Genomic DNA, 18,086 nt, shown 5'->3' with positions numbered 1-18,086 from the left:
AAAGTAGGACAATATTTGGCTTTCTCCAATTTTTGGCAGTTCTCCCATTTTCCATGTTTTTTTTTTTTTTTTACTATAACTGAAAATGTCAAATTAATCATAGTTCCCATTTTTTTTCAATATTGAAGAATGTAGTTCAGTTTAACTAGATTATTTGAATTCGTAGGCAGCTAGGTATTCTCATTATTTCATTATTTATTTAGGTAATAACACTCAGACATTTTTGTTTTCTTGACTTGATAAAAAATAAGGAATTCAGTGCAAGCTTTGTTGCTGTTGTAATTATTCATTTTAATACACATGATTTTTTTTAATACTGAAGGAACTAATTTTTTTTTAATGAAGTAGCCCATTTGACTGAATTGATCAAATTAACTAATTATTTTGGCATTGTATAAAGTTGATCAGTTAGCTGAATTAAATCTATTTTTCCTTGTTAGTTTGTTACATTCAGACAAATCAGTTTTTATGCACAAAGCAAAATACTCTTCTCAATATCTCCTCAGTTTCTTTGTTCCAGATGAGATTTAATGTTTGCAAAATCATTTGCTTGTTTCTTTTGGAACTAGATTTTGAGTGTAATCCAATAAATCAGTTACAGGAAATCCAATTTGTTCGCTAAACTGGATATCTTTTGTTGAGCTGTTTTTATTTCTTAAAATTAGTTCAATGAATCAACAATTAAAATAACAGACTAAAGCAAATAGCTCTGAAGGTGAGAAAAGCAATTAATCTTAATAAACAAGTGAAATCAAATGGAATTTACTGAAAATTTGAACATTGATTATTTTTCTTACTTTACATTTTGTAAGTTAATAAAAAAGAAAAAGCACATTTGTTATATTTCACTTCTTTAGACATTTCCCCTCATCATTCACTTTTAGAATAAGTTTAATTTCTAATTGTTATGTGAAGATGCTAAAGTTTGTGTAAATAACTCGAACTTTAAAGATGCTCTTAGACACCTCGGAACAATTGTAAAACAGTCTGTACCTAGTTCAGCTGACCTGATTTATGTTTACAGAAAATAATTAGACCTTAGGGATGTCATCATTCTTAAACTTTGAAAATTATTTATGATAGATAAACTTTAGATATACAAGGACATTCAAACAATACTGAGATTTATTCTTTCCCTTGTATAATTAATTTCTTAGATATAAAAAGCAAAAGTTCAATCTTTTGCCAACTTCTCATACTTGGTATGTTTTCCTCTAAGCACACAGAAGTATTTAATTTCTCTTTTCTATATTTTTTAGGCAATCACCAAGCATTTATCAAGTATGTGCCAAGTATGTACTAAGCACTGGAATATAAATAGAAATAAAAAGAAAGGCAAGCCTGGCCCCTAAGAATGTTTTATTCTAATGGAGAAGGACAATATGTAAAGAATAGCTAAAAAAATTAGTTACAGGTAATGTGCAGGGCCTATCATCAGAAAATACCTCAGTTACAATTAGACCTCAGACACTTAATAGATAAATGGTTCTACACACCTCTCAGATTGGATAAAATGACAGGAAAAGATAATGTTAAATATTGGAGGGAATGTGGAAAAACTAGGACAATAATACATTATTGGTGGAATTATGAACCCATTCAACCATTCTGGAGAGCAATTTGGAACTATGCTCAAAGAGCTATAAAACTGTACATACTCTGATCCAGCAGTGTCTTTATTGGGTCTATATGCCAAAGAGATTATAAAGGAGGGAAAGGGACTCATGTTTGCAAAAATGTATGTGGCAGCTCTTTTTGCAGTGATAAGGAACTAGAAACTGAGTGGATATCCATCAATGGGAGAATGGCTGAATAAATTGTGGTATATGAATATTATTGAATATTATTGTTCTGTAAGAAATGACCAGCAGGCTGATTTCAGAAAGCCTGGAGTGACTTACATGAACTGATGCTAAATGAGGTGAGTAGAACCAGAATAACTTTGTTCACAGCAACAACAAGATTATGTGATGATCAATTGTTATGGACACAGGTCTTTTAAAAAATGAGGTGATTTAGTCTAGTTCCAGTGATCTTGTGATGAAGAGAGCCATCTGCAACCAGAAAGAGAGCTGTGGAAAATAAGTTTGGATCACAACATAGTATTTTCACCAGTTTTGTTATTTGCTTGGTTTTTCTTTTTCATTTTGTATCCTTTTTGACCTTTCTTGTGCAGCATGATAAATATGGAAATATGTGTAGAAGAATTGCACACATTTAACTAGTATTACATTACTTGCTGTCTAGAAGAGGAGATAGGGAAAAGAGAGGGAGAAAAATTTGGAACAGTTTTTGTAAGGGTGAATGTTGGAAACTATGTTTGTACAATATTTTGAAAATAAAAAGCTATCATTAAAAAAAAAAAAAAAGATAAGTGGCTCTGGACAAGTCATTTAAGTCTGTTTGCCTTCATTCCCCTCTTCCTAGAGAGGAAGGTTCTAAAAGGAGTCTCTGTTACATGAGAGGAGCAAGTAAAGGAAGTCAGGAAACTGGGGGAACTAAAGAATACTGAATTTAAAAAAAATTCTAGTTCTATCCCATACTTTAAACCCATCAGCTAAATATTCATTTTTTTAATAAAAGAAAAATAACAGTTGCTCATAAGGATTATGAAGTCAGGTATACTAATACATATTGGTGGAGATGAAAAGCAGTGCAGTCATTTTGCAAAGTGATTTGTAACTAAGTTTGCCTTTGGAAGCTTATACTGTAATGTTGGGGAGTGTTGGACCCCAAAAGTATATTGGGTTTATGGGCCAATATCACAAAATGCCCCAAAAGAATTTGTAGACATAAAGCTCTATAATCAAGGGGCAAAGGTTTTATTACAATATTAAGAGGGGCTAAATTCCAAGAGAAATTAGCATGAAAAGGGGTTTTAGCTAGGGAGATTTTAGGTTTAGGCTTTAGAAAGGGGAAAAGACAAGTTTCATTAATGGAACTCATAACCAGGAGAAAGACACCATTAAAGTGCAGCAAGTAGGGGATTAGGAGACCCACCCTGAAAGGAATTTAGGATTCTAATAGGTGTGATATTTAGCAAGTGTAATAACCCCCCAAAAGGAGTTAGCATAATGTGTCCATAGTGAGAAGTACATATTTAAAGTTGCAAGTTAATAAACTATACAACTTGGGAAGATGTAAGTCGAGGACTACTCTCCACTGGAAATATAGGCTTTCATTTTGTGCTTTCAATTTCTCCTTTTTCTCCTCTTCCCTGTTATCCTTCTTTTCTTATTCTCCTCCAATTTCTCTTTCTTCTTCCTCTTCCTCATTTTCCTGTTTTCCTCCTTCCTTTCTTCTCCTTTTTATCTTCTTCCTCCTCCTTCTTCTCCTTCTTAGCTACAAGTAGCAACAGACAACAAAATCAGTCTTTCCTACTTTTTCTCTTCAGAAAGTAGCAGTTAAGAGAAAAACATATCCTCTAGACTTCCTCATTTCCTTATTTGGAGAAAGTGGCTCCTGAAAATAAAGTATATGCCCTCTACTTCTTCTTCCTCTTAGCAGCAAGTGGCAATTCAAAGAGCACAATATATTCTCTTCCCCCCTTCTTAGCAGCAAACGGCAATAGAGAGATAAGTATATCTTTTGTACTCCTACTCCTCAGCAAAAAAGAAGAAAAAAAAAATCATAGATATCGAACAAATGCCCTCTTATATGCAAATTAGCAACTGCTGTCTCAGAACACTCAGTGAGCAACTGCTTTTCCCATAAGACTAAAGCATTCCTATGCCATAAACAGCAGCATTGTCAAGAATCACCCTCTTACATAAGGAGCTTGGAGAGCCATGTAAAGATAGAAGGCAAGAGCTTTGAATTCTGAGTCAGAAGACCTAGATTTGAATCATGGCTATGCATTATAAGTATAATGCTCCCTCAAAGAAATGGCTTCATCATTCTAAACTCAATTTCCTCATGTGTAAAAATTAAGGGATTGGATTAATAAATTTAAAATTTTTAGGTGTTCACTTTGTGCCAAGTGTTGGAAGCACAAATTCAAAAGCAAATCGAGCCTCTCTTCTCAAGGAGCTTTTATTTTATTGAAGGAAAACAATACATTTATAGAAGAGAGGTGACAAAGGAAGATATTTTGATTTGGAAAAATACTGGAACAGTGAGTGGACCTTTGCCTGAGGAGAGGGGAAGGAGGAATGGAGTATCATTTCTTTTTAAAGATGATACATTTGTCTCAGCAAGTGAACTGGTAAGGAGGTAGCCAGTGAATTGGGTTTAAAAGAAAAAGGTTAGAGACTGGTTAAAATAGTAATCCAGGTTAAACATTCACCAATCAGGAAAGTGAGAACATGTGGCAGGAGAGCTAAAGCTAAAAAGCTTGAGGTTTCAGGTCACGGGCAGGAAGATGGCAAGTTGGATCAGGTAATCAGAAATCTTTATGTGTAGTCCATACATCTTCTTCATTTTTTTCCTTTGGCATCTTCATTTTGTTTCTTTATTCCCAAATATATTTTTCAATACTTTCTTCATGATTTTCTCTGATGTGATAGCCACTTTGACCTAGGTATATGTTAATTCAATTTAGATGATCTTTTTAGGATCTTCATAAAATGTCTGAATTTCTAAAAACCTCTAATAGGTGGTGTCAAAAAAACCCAAACTATCTCATTGGAAATATGTTTTCTCCAGTATGAATAATGCAAATGGAGAATGCAAAGGCAAATTTCTTGAAATGATAGAAGTCATAAAGTGCTATATAATATAAATTTCCAGCAGCATGATTGTTATTGTTGTTGTTACCATTAAGCTTATGGCTAAACAAACTGCCAACTCCTTCACGCACCTGTATGAGAGAAATCTATGAGCTATTGTTTCATTTCTTGACAACTTTTTTTCCTGTTGATCCTATTAAAAAAGGATATGCTAACGTGTTAGTTAGAGGCTGCCTTCAGCAATGCACCAGTTTTATTTATTTTTAGATAGTGTAAATTTTTTGCAGTTAACTTAAACACTTAAAAAGCCTCTTTTTCTTTCATTATCATGGTATAAGTAAAAGATAATAGTTGCAAAATTGTTGCAAAAAAAAAAAAGCTTTTTAGTAATTTAATTTTTCCAGTGGTCTCCAGGATGAAAGAATTCATATTCTATAGATTATTATTTTTATCTTAAATAATAAATTCATAATAATTTTAAGATGGAAGGGACCTTAGAAAGAATATAATATAATGTCATCACATAGAGAGGAAGAATTCTAGCCCAAGAGCTTCAATCTTAAAATTTAAATGGAAAACATGAAGTTATATATGGTAGAAGTTGTCAAATGAAAATCTGAAACCTATCCCATGTGAAGCTGATGCATGCACACACACACACACACATTATAAATATATAGATAGATAGATAGATAGATAACAATGAGAACAATGTATGTATGTGTGTGTATATACATATATATATATATATATATATATATATATATATATATATATATATATATATATATATATATATATATATATATATATATATAAAAGAGGGATAACAATGAGAGCAATGAAAATATCAATAAAAATGAAGGAAATTTGGGCCTGCCTTCTCTCTGACAAATGGAATGGTTATGGAGAACCAGACCTCCGGTTAAGGGTTGCTGAGCTCTTTTCAGGGCTTTTCAGACAAAATGCACTCTTTCTTTGGTGTCTGTCACCCAACTCTTCCCTATGGCTCTAGGAAGCTCATTGTAGCATGTTCATTCACCATAACTAAAAAATTATTTCAGTAGATGAGCTAAACCAAGTTGAGATTAACCAATATATCCCAATCCCATCAGTGGACTAGGGGAGTATCTACTTCAAGCATATGAAAACTTTTTGATAGACTGGATAGATGAGAATAATTTGGTCCAACAGCCATGATGGTGTCTGAAGCAATGTTGTTGATTGCTTAGACCTTGGTCTGGTATCAAAAATGCAAAGTTATTCACGACATCACGGGTCATTGCCAGTCATTGACTTTTGTACTGCCACTGAACTTCAAGACTCTGGAAGAGACAGTGAGACTGATGACTTTGTTCAACTTTACCTCACTTAAATCCAATTCACGCCTACTCAAGACATTACCCATGGTGATATTGTGTCCTCTCCAAAAATTAGCAATGAATAACAACAATATGGGAACATACTAATTGGATATTGGATATAATAAAAGGATTTTATTTTCACATCAAGTCCAAAGCCAAATAGTAAATGTTCACAAAACACCAATCAGCATTCCCTTTATGATGATTTATCTGACAACTTTAGGATTACGATTCTTCTATGTCTCTGTTGTAGAAAACTTGTTTTCTCCTATTTTGTAAACTCCCTTTTCACATTTTTAAGAGAAACATTATTTTAGCCACAGTATGGGGAAAAGTATAGGGAACAAATCATTTTTTGGAAAACTTTTATTAGAACTTTATCAAAGCTGAGCTATTTTGAAGTATCACTCAATCCTATCCTTTACCTAAAGATCTAGCCATGCTAATTAACTGAGATTTAATTCAAAAACTTAAGTCACATGAATACACACAGAACAAACCCTTTTTATTTTATACTTCAACATTGTTCAGGCATTTTTGCCCTCACAGGAATCCCTAATTTTGAATTGCTATTTTAAGTATATTATATCAAAGGTCAGGGCTAGAATTTACCTTATTTATTGATGATAAATGTGGTCCATAGGCTGAAACCATACAAGTTAAGCAATTTATCATATCTGTGATTAAAATTAATAACTACCTGCATTTCCTGAAATACTTCAGTACATCTGCCGTAACTACTTTCTTCTCTTAAATTCTTTTCTAAGTCTCATACAGATTCTTTGCAATTTTTAACAAGCATTTATTAAGTTCCTAAATTACATCTAGCACTGTGCTAAGTACTTTACAAATACTGTAAAGTATTTGATCCTCATAATTCTGGGAAGTAGGTACTATTATTATCTCCATTATTCAAATGAGGAAACTGAGGCAGATAGAAATTAAATGACTTGCCCATAATCACATAGCTGCTAAGTTTCTGAGGTCAGATTTTAATTCAGATGTTCTTGACTTTAAGTCTAGGGTTCTATCTATGATAGCACTTAGGTAACAATACCAAAAATTTAGCAGAAATCCTATAGCATCTGTTCAGGACTCATCAACTTTCCCAATAATCACATCTTTTAAAAATTTCTCATTTCTCTTGTGGACAACAACAATTCTTCTAGTTGCCCAGGCTTTCAGCTTCAGAAATATATTCTAATGCTCTTCTTTAAGTCACACAGTCATCTTTCAAGCAAATTGGAACAATGGGAAAAAAAACACTGACTTTAGAAAAAAAGACCTGTATTCAAATCTTTTCTTGTTCTAGATCTATAATCAATTGTATTAGCTTATTGATTCTGTCTTATTCTCAATTGATTCTTTCACCCCTCACACTCTTCCATAGCTACCATTATAGGTTAGGTTCTAGAGAGCAGAGCAGTATGGAAAACTTTGAGCTTTTATGAGATAATGTAGTCAGAATGAAGGAAATACAAAATAATAGCAATAATAAGGATTTAGAGCAAGTGAGAATGTTTGAACTAATTGCCTATTTTTTTTACAGATAAGCCTAAGTTAAAGAGATAGAAGTTACCAATCAAATATCACACACCAAGCAAAAGAGTTGAGAACTAAACTAGGTCTTCTGATTTGAAATCCATGGATTTAATATTTTTCCTACTACTTTTTAAAATCTAAACAATCAACAAAACAAACTCTATTTTATAATATAAACTGATTTGTGAGGTGTAAATACTCACACTGAAAATTTATTATCATCTCCTTTAAACCAATTTGTCTCCAGCACATCTCTGCCATAAGATCTCATTTAAAATTAGGAACAAAAAATATCATATTTCCATTAGCCACACCACAGGTTATCCAGTATAAAGTTATCAATTATTTGATTCATGGTTTTCCAGCTATCAATTCCCAAGTTCTCAGAACAATTATATGTAAATTAGATGCTAGAAATCAAGACATTTCTTCCATCTCTGCATTCAGAAAATATTTTTTCAGTGCCAGCTGCTTTGTCTCAGATCTCAGAACTATTCTCTGAGGAACTGCTTTCTCTGAGGTTCTCTTAGAACTATCTGTTTTTCTCTAGTCCTTTTATTTGAGAAGTTGTTTTTCTCTGTGTTCCTCACACAAATGTCTTTTTTTATTGCCCCTTTAAATAAATTATTATGTCCAAATACAAAAAAGGCTTTATCATGACCCTGAGGAAGAAAAGGAGATATTGGCAGAATGTATTACATAATGCCTTGATTTAATACCTAGATTTACAGGATAATTCCAATAGTTTTTTTAAACATTATTTGAAGAAAACAAATTTTAAAAAGTTTTATTTCCTGGTTATATATTTTCTTATCTTGTTTGCTGTTTATAATAGTGTAGTCAATCAGTAAAAAAAAAAATATATATTAAGTACTAGGTCCCAGGCACTAGATGGACTAAGCTATGGGAATGCAAATGTGAAAAAGAAAGACAGTCCTTGAACACAAGGTGTTTATAGTCTAAGGGAGAATACAAAAAGGAAACTAAAAAGTGTACTCAATAAAATTTAAAATTTTAAAAATATTAAGTAATCTTATCTTTATCTAGAACATGAGTTCTTTTGTTATAGACCCCTTTAGCAATCTAGCATCATACTTAGATAAACATTTTTTACTGAAAAATAATGTTCTATTAAGTTAATATATCATATTGGATACCCACTTTGTTTCTAGTTTTTTGCAACCATAAACAGTACTATTATGAATATTCCCATAAATATCAAAGTTTTGTTTCTATTTTTGACTTTTTTTAGATCTCTGAGAAGTAGATATAGACAATTTAGTCACTTTTATTTCATAATTCCAAATTCAACATGAGGAATACTTAAATTAATAAATATAAATGATGATAGCACAGGAGTTCAGATTTAGGTTTGAAAATATGTTTGACTTTTCATTATATAGAATGTAAAGGAAGAGGGGGTCTTTCTCTTCCAGAAACTTACTTGAATGATGTTGAATCATTAGCCCACAAGACTTTCCCCTACTGCCACCGATGTATCTATATAGGTGAAATTTCTCAAAATCAAATAGTAATATGGCTTCAATGAAATGATGCAAAGGTAGTTTTACAAATTGGTGAGCACAGCCAGTGTACTAATATTTCAAGTAGTAGTTGGGTCCCCTAGAAGACAGATAAGATTCCCCTGGAGACATATGGCAAACTGAATACATTACTACTCACAACAAAGATATGCCGATTTAAAACTGGGTAGAAGAGTGTAAAGATAGGATTTGATAAAATTACTTTGATCCCATTTAAAGCAAATGATAAAAAAGCTATTTCATGATTTTAGTGTAAATGTGAACTAACATTGATAGGAAGAGTTATTTGGATTGACCTAATTATATCTGAAATTATATCCTAATATTGTCTGCAAACCATTGTCAGAGTCCAAGTGAAATTCAGAATTGTGTGAGGATCTGGCAATGAAAAAGAGACAGTCACTTCTTAAAATTAATCTTTGATGGAATGAAAACTATGTATATATTTTGAAAATAAAAAGATTTAAATAAAAAAGAAAAGTTAAAAAAATGTTTAGAGCAGCTAGAGTGGTACACCAGCCCTTAAGTCAGGATGACCTAAGTTTAAATCTAGTCTAAGTGCCCAGTGACTAGCTGGGCTAGTCACAACCCCAATTGCTTCAGCAAAAATAAAATTAAAAAATATATATATATAAATATATATGTATATGTACATATATATTTTTAAAAAGAAACAGTTTATTGGGGGAAACAACATACAAAACACTATGTACAAAATAAAAAGACATATAGAAATATTATGGGATAAATATCTCTTCTTTGAGTTCTTGTGGCAGGTAACTTCTGCTGAAATAAATCTATCACAGAACAGAAAATAGAGAATAAGAAGAAGCTAAATTGTATTGTTATGCTTAATCATAGGTTCAGATCTCAGACCAAAAAACAAATAAATAAATCTGCATGAAGATTAGAATTCTAAGAAAGCCTTTCATATATAAAATTTTGTCAGAGTGACAGAGAAATATTTTTTTCTCTTTGGCCAGAAAAATTTAAGCAAAGGTAACATGTTTCTTTCAATGTCATAAAAGTTGAACAAACTTAAACAATCATAATTTCATATACAAACAAAAGTGAACTAATAGATTTTATAGATAAACAAAGTGGGGTTATAAACTAAACTATATTTAGAAGGTTCACAAATAGGCTGATTGGGGGAGGAGAGATTTACATTATCAAAATAACCAAAAATGCTGGATTCAGAGAAATCCCTCCTCACCCAGTTATCAATGAAGGCTAACAAATAAAGGGGTTTGGGGGAGTTCAAGCTATCCATTGACCTTTATCAGAGGAATGTCAAACAGTCTTCCCTTAACTTATAATTCTAGTAGTCAGGTTTTGGTCAGGAGGTATTAATATTAAAAAAAAAAAAAGTCTTTAGTTAAGCAAAAATTGCAGAAGAAATAGCTCTGAGCCCTCAGTGATAAGGGGCCAGGTCTTATGAGTTACCTTTTTTTATCTGAATATCCTATAAGTTTAAATTTGAGCTCACTCTTCCTATAGAACATATAGGCATGGTTTTCTGTTTGGTTGGTTGGTTTTTTGCTAATCTAATTGGGGTTAAGTGATTTAGCCACTCACACAGCTAGAAGTGATTAAGTATCTGAGATCAGATTTGAACTCAGGTCCTCCTGACTTCAGGACCATCTAGCTGCATGTATTTAAGGGAGAATATATCCTAAATTTATAAAAGAATATTTGTACCAACTCTTTTTACTACATTATCTTAGTAAATGCTTGTTGGTTTTTTTTTTTTTTTTTCCTAAAAGCTATTTGTGCTTATTCACATGATTGTTAATGTGAAGCATACTAACTTGTAGATAGCTTTAGCTTAGAACTAAAGCTGCAGTAGACTAAGCTGGTCCTAAATTCATAGGGCTTCCTTTTCTCTTTTTCAGGAATTTAAAACAAATTACTATAAAAATCACAAAAGCTTCAAGTCCCTAGATCCAAATAATTTCTAATTGCTGACAAGATTAGTCCTTTATCTATTTAAAATCTTATGTATTCAAAGTAACCAATGCCATTTTCCTATTTACACTTAATGAAGAAGTCAAATAAAATTAATAATAATCTTATCTATATCTAGAGTAAAACTTCTTAATTTTTTTTGTTTTGAACTTCTTTTAGCAGTATCACAATCCCATATACCTATTATCAGAATAATGTTTTTAAATAATTACATATGAAACAAATTGCATTAAAACACTATTTTTAAAAAATTATAACAGGCGCCAGGATAAGAACCTTTAATTCAGAGAAAGGCAGCTTTAAAGCAAGATTGAAAACAGCATGTGAACAGCAAGAAGAATATAAAGACCCTGACATTCAGAGTCACCAAAAGAAGACTTTGAGGACAGTAAAACAATTTTGAGCTTTCCTTAGTCTTTAAGATGTTCATTAAAACCAGCTGCTTTCTGTAAAATTCTCCATTCTAAAATGTCTGCAGAGACTCAGTTAATCCAAGTGATCCTTCTTAGCTAAGATCCTTCTGTGCTACGGTTCAACTTTTCTTTCATCACCCAACTCAATGAATCTCTTGGCTGATACTACTTTCTGTCATATCTCAGTTCAATAAAATCAGTGGTGAGTGATACTACCACTCCCATTCTATCACTCTTATCTCATTTCAGATTGAAGCCAATCATGTGTCTAGCTTAATGCCTTCTCCTCAGTCACAATTCCCAATTATAGAATCATAATCTAAGAAGTTTTACTGTACTTATAGAACTACTCCTGACATGCTTTTTTATGTTTCAGGAACATTTGGATTAAAAAAAAAATTCTGCAGCAATAATAATACAATTTTCTTTAATGATAATTTAGTTGTTTTTCCACTTGACTTCTTGATGTCTTTTTGTGGTTGATTAAAATAAATGTTTTAATCATTTTTCACCATTATCTAATCAGAATTCAATGTTCTATCACAAAAGAAAATGACAATATAAGTAAAATTCATTTCAGAACATAGCTCAAAGCTAAATTTGATTCTATTTGCTAGCACTAGGTTTTAACAAGTAGGGAAAAAAAATCTAATATAACTTACCTTAGCAGAACTATACACAATTCACCAATGTTGTATATCAAATGACAGTCTATATCCATAATACCTGATAAAATGCAATTCCAGAGCAGAATACTATTAACATACCTGTATTAAAATGAAACAATTATATGGCATTAATCTGCATTAAAAAATAGACTTTATAATATGCAAGAATTTTCTGAAAGCATCTTATTTTTGAGGCATTCTATCTTTTTCTCCCACTACACAAAAGTAATTTTAAAAGTGAATTTATTCAGTGAAATAGAAATGCATGCCAGAAAGCCAAACAAGAACATCAATAATCTCTGAAAAACTGGGCTGAAGTTCAGCCCTGAAAATTGAAGAATAAGATTTTTTTTTAAAAAATGTGACTTAATATATAGAAGGTATAATTGTTGTGAGATTCAGTCCAGTCATGCTCTTTGAGCATGACTGATAAAGTCAACAGCATACCAACCCTTACCTAGATGGAAAAAAAAAATTGATGTCAATATGCACTGGAGTTACTGATACAGTTCTAAACCAAAGGGGATTTCTAAGCCTTCTTTGTTATTTCTCTTATGAACCTCTCTATTTTATTTATTCTGGTTTCCTTACTGCTAACCCACAATCATACAGCACAGGCTCATAGAGACAATTTCAGAACCAGCCTCCTAGAAAGGCTGTGATTTCTTATATTTTCCCTTGTCTGGAATTTGCTCTATTCTGTTGTACATAACATTTCACCTCTTTCAGTGAATGACAACCTATTTCTGAACACACTGTGCCATTTCAGAAGGATTGAGAGAAATAAGGGAAATTATTCCCTTTTCTGCTAGAGCATTATATGATGGACTACCACCAGTCGCATTGACTTTTGTTATTCCATGGCTTCAATGACTTTGGAAGAGAGAATGATACTGATAACTTTGTACAACTAACTGTCTCACTTAAATCCAATTCATGTTGAGTAAAGACATCATGGAAATTGCTGGGATATCCATCAATTGGGATTGGCTAGACAAGTTGTGGTATATGATTATTATGGAATATTACTTTGCTATAAGAAATGATAAGCTCTATGATCTTAGAAAAAATGGATATATTTTCATAAAATAATGAATAAAATGGGTAGAATAGAGAGAACATTGTGCATAGTAACAACAATATTGTTTTAAGAGGAACTTTTAATTACTAAGTCATTTTGACTATTATAAATACTCAAATTAACTACAAAGGACCTATGAAGAAGGACTGTTTTCATCCAGGGAAGAAAACAGAATTATATATAGAATTTTTTACATGTGTGTGTGTGTGTGTGTGTGTGTGTGTGTGTGTACTTATTTGCATCTAATGATAGCCATATTTGAAGGGGGAACCTAAAGGGGAGAAAAAAAAGGAAAAAGAAAGTTATAAAATGATATTATATATTTAAAAGGAACAACAGGTAGTATATAATAGATTTGCAGTTTCATGTAAAATCATCTCTTTTTTTTTTCCATTCTACTATGCTAAAGAAATGTTTGCTTTGTTTCCTAAGCTCAGAATAAAATAAGCACAAAATACAAATAAATATTTGTGGTCTATTATAATAACTACTAAAATAACTATAAGGCTTTTTATATATGGTATTTTAGACTTAGTCCTCTGGGTATCATAGAATATAAAAGAAACAGAGAAATCAGACTCCAATGGACTTCTCAGAAATTCCCTTTTCTTTTTCTTTATCATCAATGGTCTATATTCTCATCTACTTTCTTATCACTTACTTTGAACTTCCTCAACCATTTGCAGTGCCTTTGACTCTACTATTCCATTTGAAAGTTACCAATGATGGCTAAATCCTATGGTCTTGTTATAATCTTCACCATTAATTCTTCTTTCCAGTTGACACAGTTAGACACAGAATAATTATTTTTAAACTCTCTTCCTTTAGAATCTGTGCAAGCAGTTGACTATTTTCTTACACTTAACTCACTAATTTTTTCCCCATCTCCTTTGATAATTTCTTCTTTTTCACAGCTCTAACCCCCTTATTGTGGACTTCCTTAGAGTTCTATTATCAGCCACATTTTTACAATTATTCCCTTCATGGGTAATCTTTGATACTCAAAACAAGTAAATGTAAGTGACTCCCAGATCTCTATTTTTTGGTCCACATTTTTTGGTTTCCCACATTCTAGATTTCATCATTTCTAGTTGAGTCCTTTATAATTTCATCTTCTACAGATACTGCAAATTCAATATGTAGAAAACTGATTTTTTTTTACTTCCAATCTCTCCCTAATAAAATCAACTTGGTTTTTCATTCTGAAATTATTATCAATGGTGCCATTGTGTATATCCAGCTTTATAAAGTCTCAAAGTTATTAGTTATTGTTGTCACAATCTACTCAGCCCCTCTACATCTCATCCCTGTTGTTACTACATTCTTCTAAATAATCTTCCCACATCACGTCCCCGCTGTATTTTATCATATATATTACTGATAGATAACTTTTTGTAACATTCAGTTCTGTTCATATCATCTCTGCTCAAAAATTTCTAATAGCTCACCTAATTACCTAATTAATAATTGTCTAAAACATAAAGGTTTCATCCTATCTGATACAACACACACAGCCTTGAACATAAATACTCCTTAATCATAGAACATGGGAATCATATAATGTCAGCCTATACATGAGCAACAGCTTGATCTATAATGTTTCCAGAAAAGTAGTCATTCAGCCTTGCCATAAAATATCACTGCTAAGGGCAGTGATGGCAGTATATTAAGAATGTTTTCCTTATATTAAGTCCAAGTCTTGCTGCCTCTTCTACCCATAGCTCCTCTTCCTGCTAAATGGGGCAAAACAAAACAAAATTAACCCCTCTTCCACTTCTCAATTACTCATAAAGAATTTACTTACACCTTTTGAAGTTTGTTCCCATGAATGTTATTAATTCTAACTGAAAGGCAATGGAGTATGATGAAAAAGTGTTGAAAAATCTGAGTACTAGTCCCAACCCTGATTCTACTCATTGTGTAAATTATGAGTCAAACATTTCTCATTTTCCTCATCTTTAAAATATAAATAAAATACTTGTAGAACCTACCACAAAAAGAGATTTTTTATATATATAAAGAATTTTGTACCTTTTAAAGCATATATGTTCTTGTCATGATTTGGAGTACCAGGACATAGCACAGAACCTTAATTATTCACAAAGAAAAGAACTGCAAAGAGTCTTCAGAAGCCTAAATCAAATCCATGCAAGAAAACATGAAAAAATAGATCAATGAAACTCTAAAAATCAATGATGTAGTGAGAAATATTAAAGAAAATATAGAAGAAAGAATAATTAGAAGAATATGTGAAATATATACTATAAGCAACTACAAATGTTTCTACTGGGCTTGTATCCTAAAGAGATCTTAAAGAAGGGAAAGGGACCCACACGTGCAAAAATGTTTGTGGAAGCCCTCTTTGTAGTGGCGAGAAACTGGAAACTGAGTGGATGCCCATCAATGGAGAATGGCAGAATAAGTTATAGTATATGAATGTTATGAAATATTATTGCTCTATAAAAAATGACCAGCAGGATGATTTCAGAGAGACCTAGGGAGACCTACATGAACTAATGCTAAGCGAAGTGAGCAGAACCAGGAGATCATTAAACATGGCAATAATAAGATTATACGATGATCGATTCTAATGAACATTGCTCTTGTCAACAATAAGGTGATTCAAACCAGATTCAGGGATGAAGAGAGGCATCTACACCCAGAGAGAGAACTGTGGGAACTGAGGGTAGACCACAACATAGCATTTTCACTCTATCTGTTGTTATTTGCTTGCATTTTGTTTTCTTTCCCAGTTTTTCTTTTTCTTCCTTCATCTGATTTTTCTTGTGCAACAAGATAACTATATAAATATGTATACATATATTGGATCTAACATGTATTTCAACACATTTAACATGTATTGGACTACCTGCCAGCTAGAGGAGGAGGTAGGAGGAAGGAGGGGAAAAATTTGCAACAAAAGTTTATGCAAGGGTCAATGTTGGAAAAATTACCCATGCATATTTTGTAAGTAAAAAGCTTTAATAAAAAAAGAAAGAAAGAAACATCCAACAATACTACTCTTAGATCAGTAGCCCAGTGAGATTTTTTTTAAAAGGAAAAAGGAGCTATCTATATCTATATCTATGTTTATATATGTAAATATTTATAATAGCTATCTTAATAGTGGCAAAGAAAATTGAGGAGTTGTCCCTGAAATTGGGGAAATGTCTGACTGACCAAATTGTGGTATGTTTATGATAGAATAAAATTGTGATACAGGAAATGATGAATAAGATGCTCTCATAAAAACCTGGAAAGACTTACACGAATTGAAGCAAAGTACAGTGAGCATAACCAGGAGAACACTGTTTACCATAATAATAGTATTATACTATGATGAGCTGGGAATGGCTTAGCTATTCTCATCAATAAAATGATCCCAGAAAAATCTTAAGCACTTATGATGAAAGATGCTATATGTCTGAAGAGAAAGAATTGATGGAGCCTGAATGCAAATCAAATAACACTTTAAAAAAGCCTTATTTTTCTTGGGATTTTCTTTTTCGGTTTGGGTTCTCTTTGACAACATAACTAATATGATAAGGTACTTTGCAAGACTGCACATATGTAACATGTCAACTGTCTTCTCAGTGAGGGGAAATAGAAGTAAAAAGAATTTGGAAACTCAATTTTTAAAATGAATGTTACAATTATTTTTATATATACTTGAGGGAAAATAAAATATTACATGAAAAAATTGGTCACAATTATAAATTAAAGATGACATTTCATCTCCAGTGAAAATGAGAGTTTGGAATAGTGTTTTTTATTATGGCACCAAGAAATTAAAAAAAAAGTTGGAAAACATCTTCAGCAAGAAAAAATTTTAAAATATATGATTTTTAGAAAGACAAAAGAAGTTCATTATGCTTAAGATTATCATAGTTCTTTTAAAAATATTCACATTAGAATCACAAAATCCAGAATGGTTTTTGTTTTGGTTTGTTTTTGTCTTTCTTTGTATCCACAGTATTAAGCATAGTACTTGGCATATAGCTAAGACATTAATAAATATTGGGTTTTGGGGGGTGGTTTGTTGTTGTTGTTTGTGTTGTGTTTTATAATTGCTGTTATCTTCATTGCCTTAAAAGTTAAGAAGATTACAAGAGGTACTGAGCTTATCCATCTTAAATATATTCATCATTTCTGAGGAACTGGTTTGGTGGGGTTACTCAGTTCCCATTCTCATTGCGTCCCACTTTTTATTATAAATCATTTTTTTTCCTGTTCCAAAGCTGCCAGGCAGGAATCAGGTTTTTGAAGGCCTGGGGCCCAGGGTTTAGGGTAAAAGTGATGGGAAGAAGCACAAAGCTGAGTGGGCAATTTAGGACATATGAAATTTATAGATAATAATGAAATTGAATATATAATTCCATCAAATAGAAATCACCAGGGGCACAACTTTTAGTAAAGATTTAGTAGAATCATGTATAAGTTAATCCATTTAATGAGTTGAGAACTGATGAAAGTGCATCATTTGCATACACATAAACACACAAACATACACACACACATACATACATATACACACACAAACTTGATATCTAGGCTCTGCTTGCCCAAGGCTTTTTAGCCGACAAATATGTCTAATAGAAATGTTAAGAGTGCAAAAAATGCTTAATTTATCCATATTTAGAAATTGCTTTTTATTAAAGCAGCCCTCTCCACTTTTCTCATAGTGTGAAAAGAATAAGGTGTCCGTCTAGAGTTCTTAGAATGACTGAAATTACTTCCTTTAGTTAAGAAAACCTCTTGTTGAATAAATGGGCTCAATGCTTGTTGGGGCCTTAGGTAACTTTGAAAAGTTATCTATCTACATGACACAAGGTAGGGGAA

At 32.0% G+C, this 18,086-nt stretch overlaps 2 long non-coding RNA genes across 2 annotated transcripts in view; one reads left to right on the top strand and one right to left on the bottom strand.

Moving 5' to 3' along the window:
* Positions 1-738: 738 nt before the first annotated feature.
* Positions 739-12,266, bottom strand: LOC141550648 (uncharacterized). The gene is made up of 3 exons (XR_012484652.1): positions 12,161-12,266; positions 9,018-9,196; positions 739-3,342 (listed from the first exon to the last, which is right to left on the bottom strand). It is a non-coding gene; the product is annotated as an uncharacterized LOC141550648 (long non-coding RNA).
* LOC141550649 (uncharacterized) overlaps positions 3,782-18,086 on the top strand; it is a 28,643-nt gene continuing 14,338 nt past the window's right edge. Inside the window, exon 1 of the long non-coding RNA XR_012484653.1 lies at positions 3,782-4,204. This is a non-coding gene — a long non-coding RNA (uncharacterized LOC141550649). The remainder of the gene's footprint in view (positions 4,205-18,086) is intronic.

This window comes from Sminthopsis crassicaudata, chromosome 1 (genome assembly GCF_048593235.1).
Source record: "Sminthopsis crassicaudata isolate SCR6 chromosome 1, ASM4859323v1, whole genome shotgun sequence".
Lineage (NCBI taxonomy): Eukaryota > Metazoa > Chordata > Mammalia > Dasyuromorphia > Dasyuridae > Sminthopsis > Sminthopsis crassicaudata.
The sequence above is the reverse complement of the archived record's forward strand: the minus strand, read 5'-3'. Positions and strand labels throughout refer to the sequence as shown.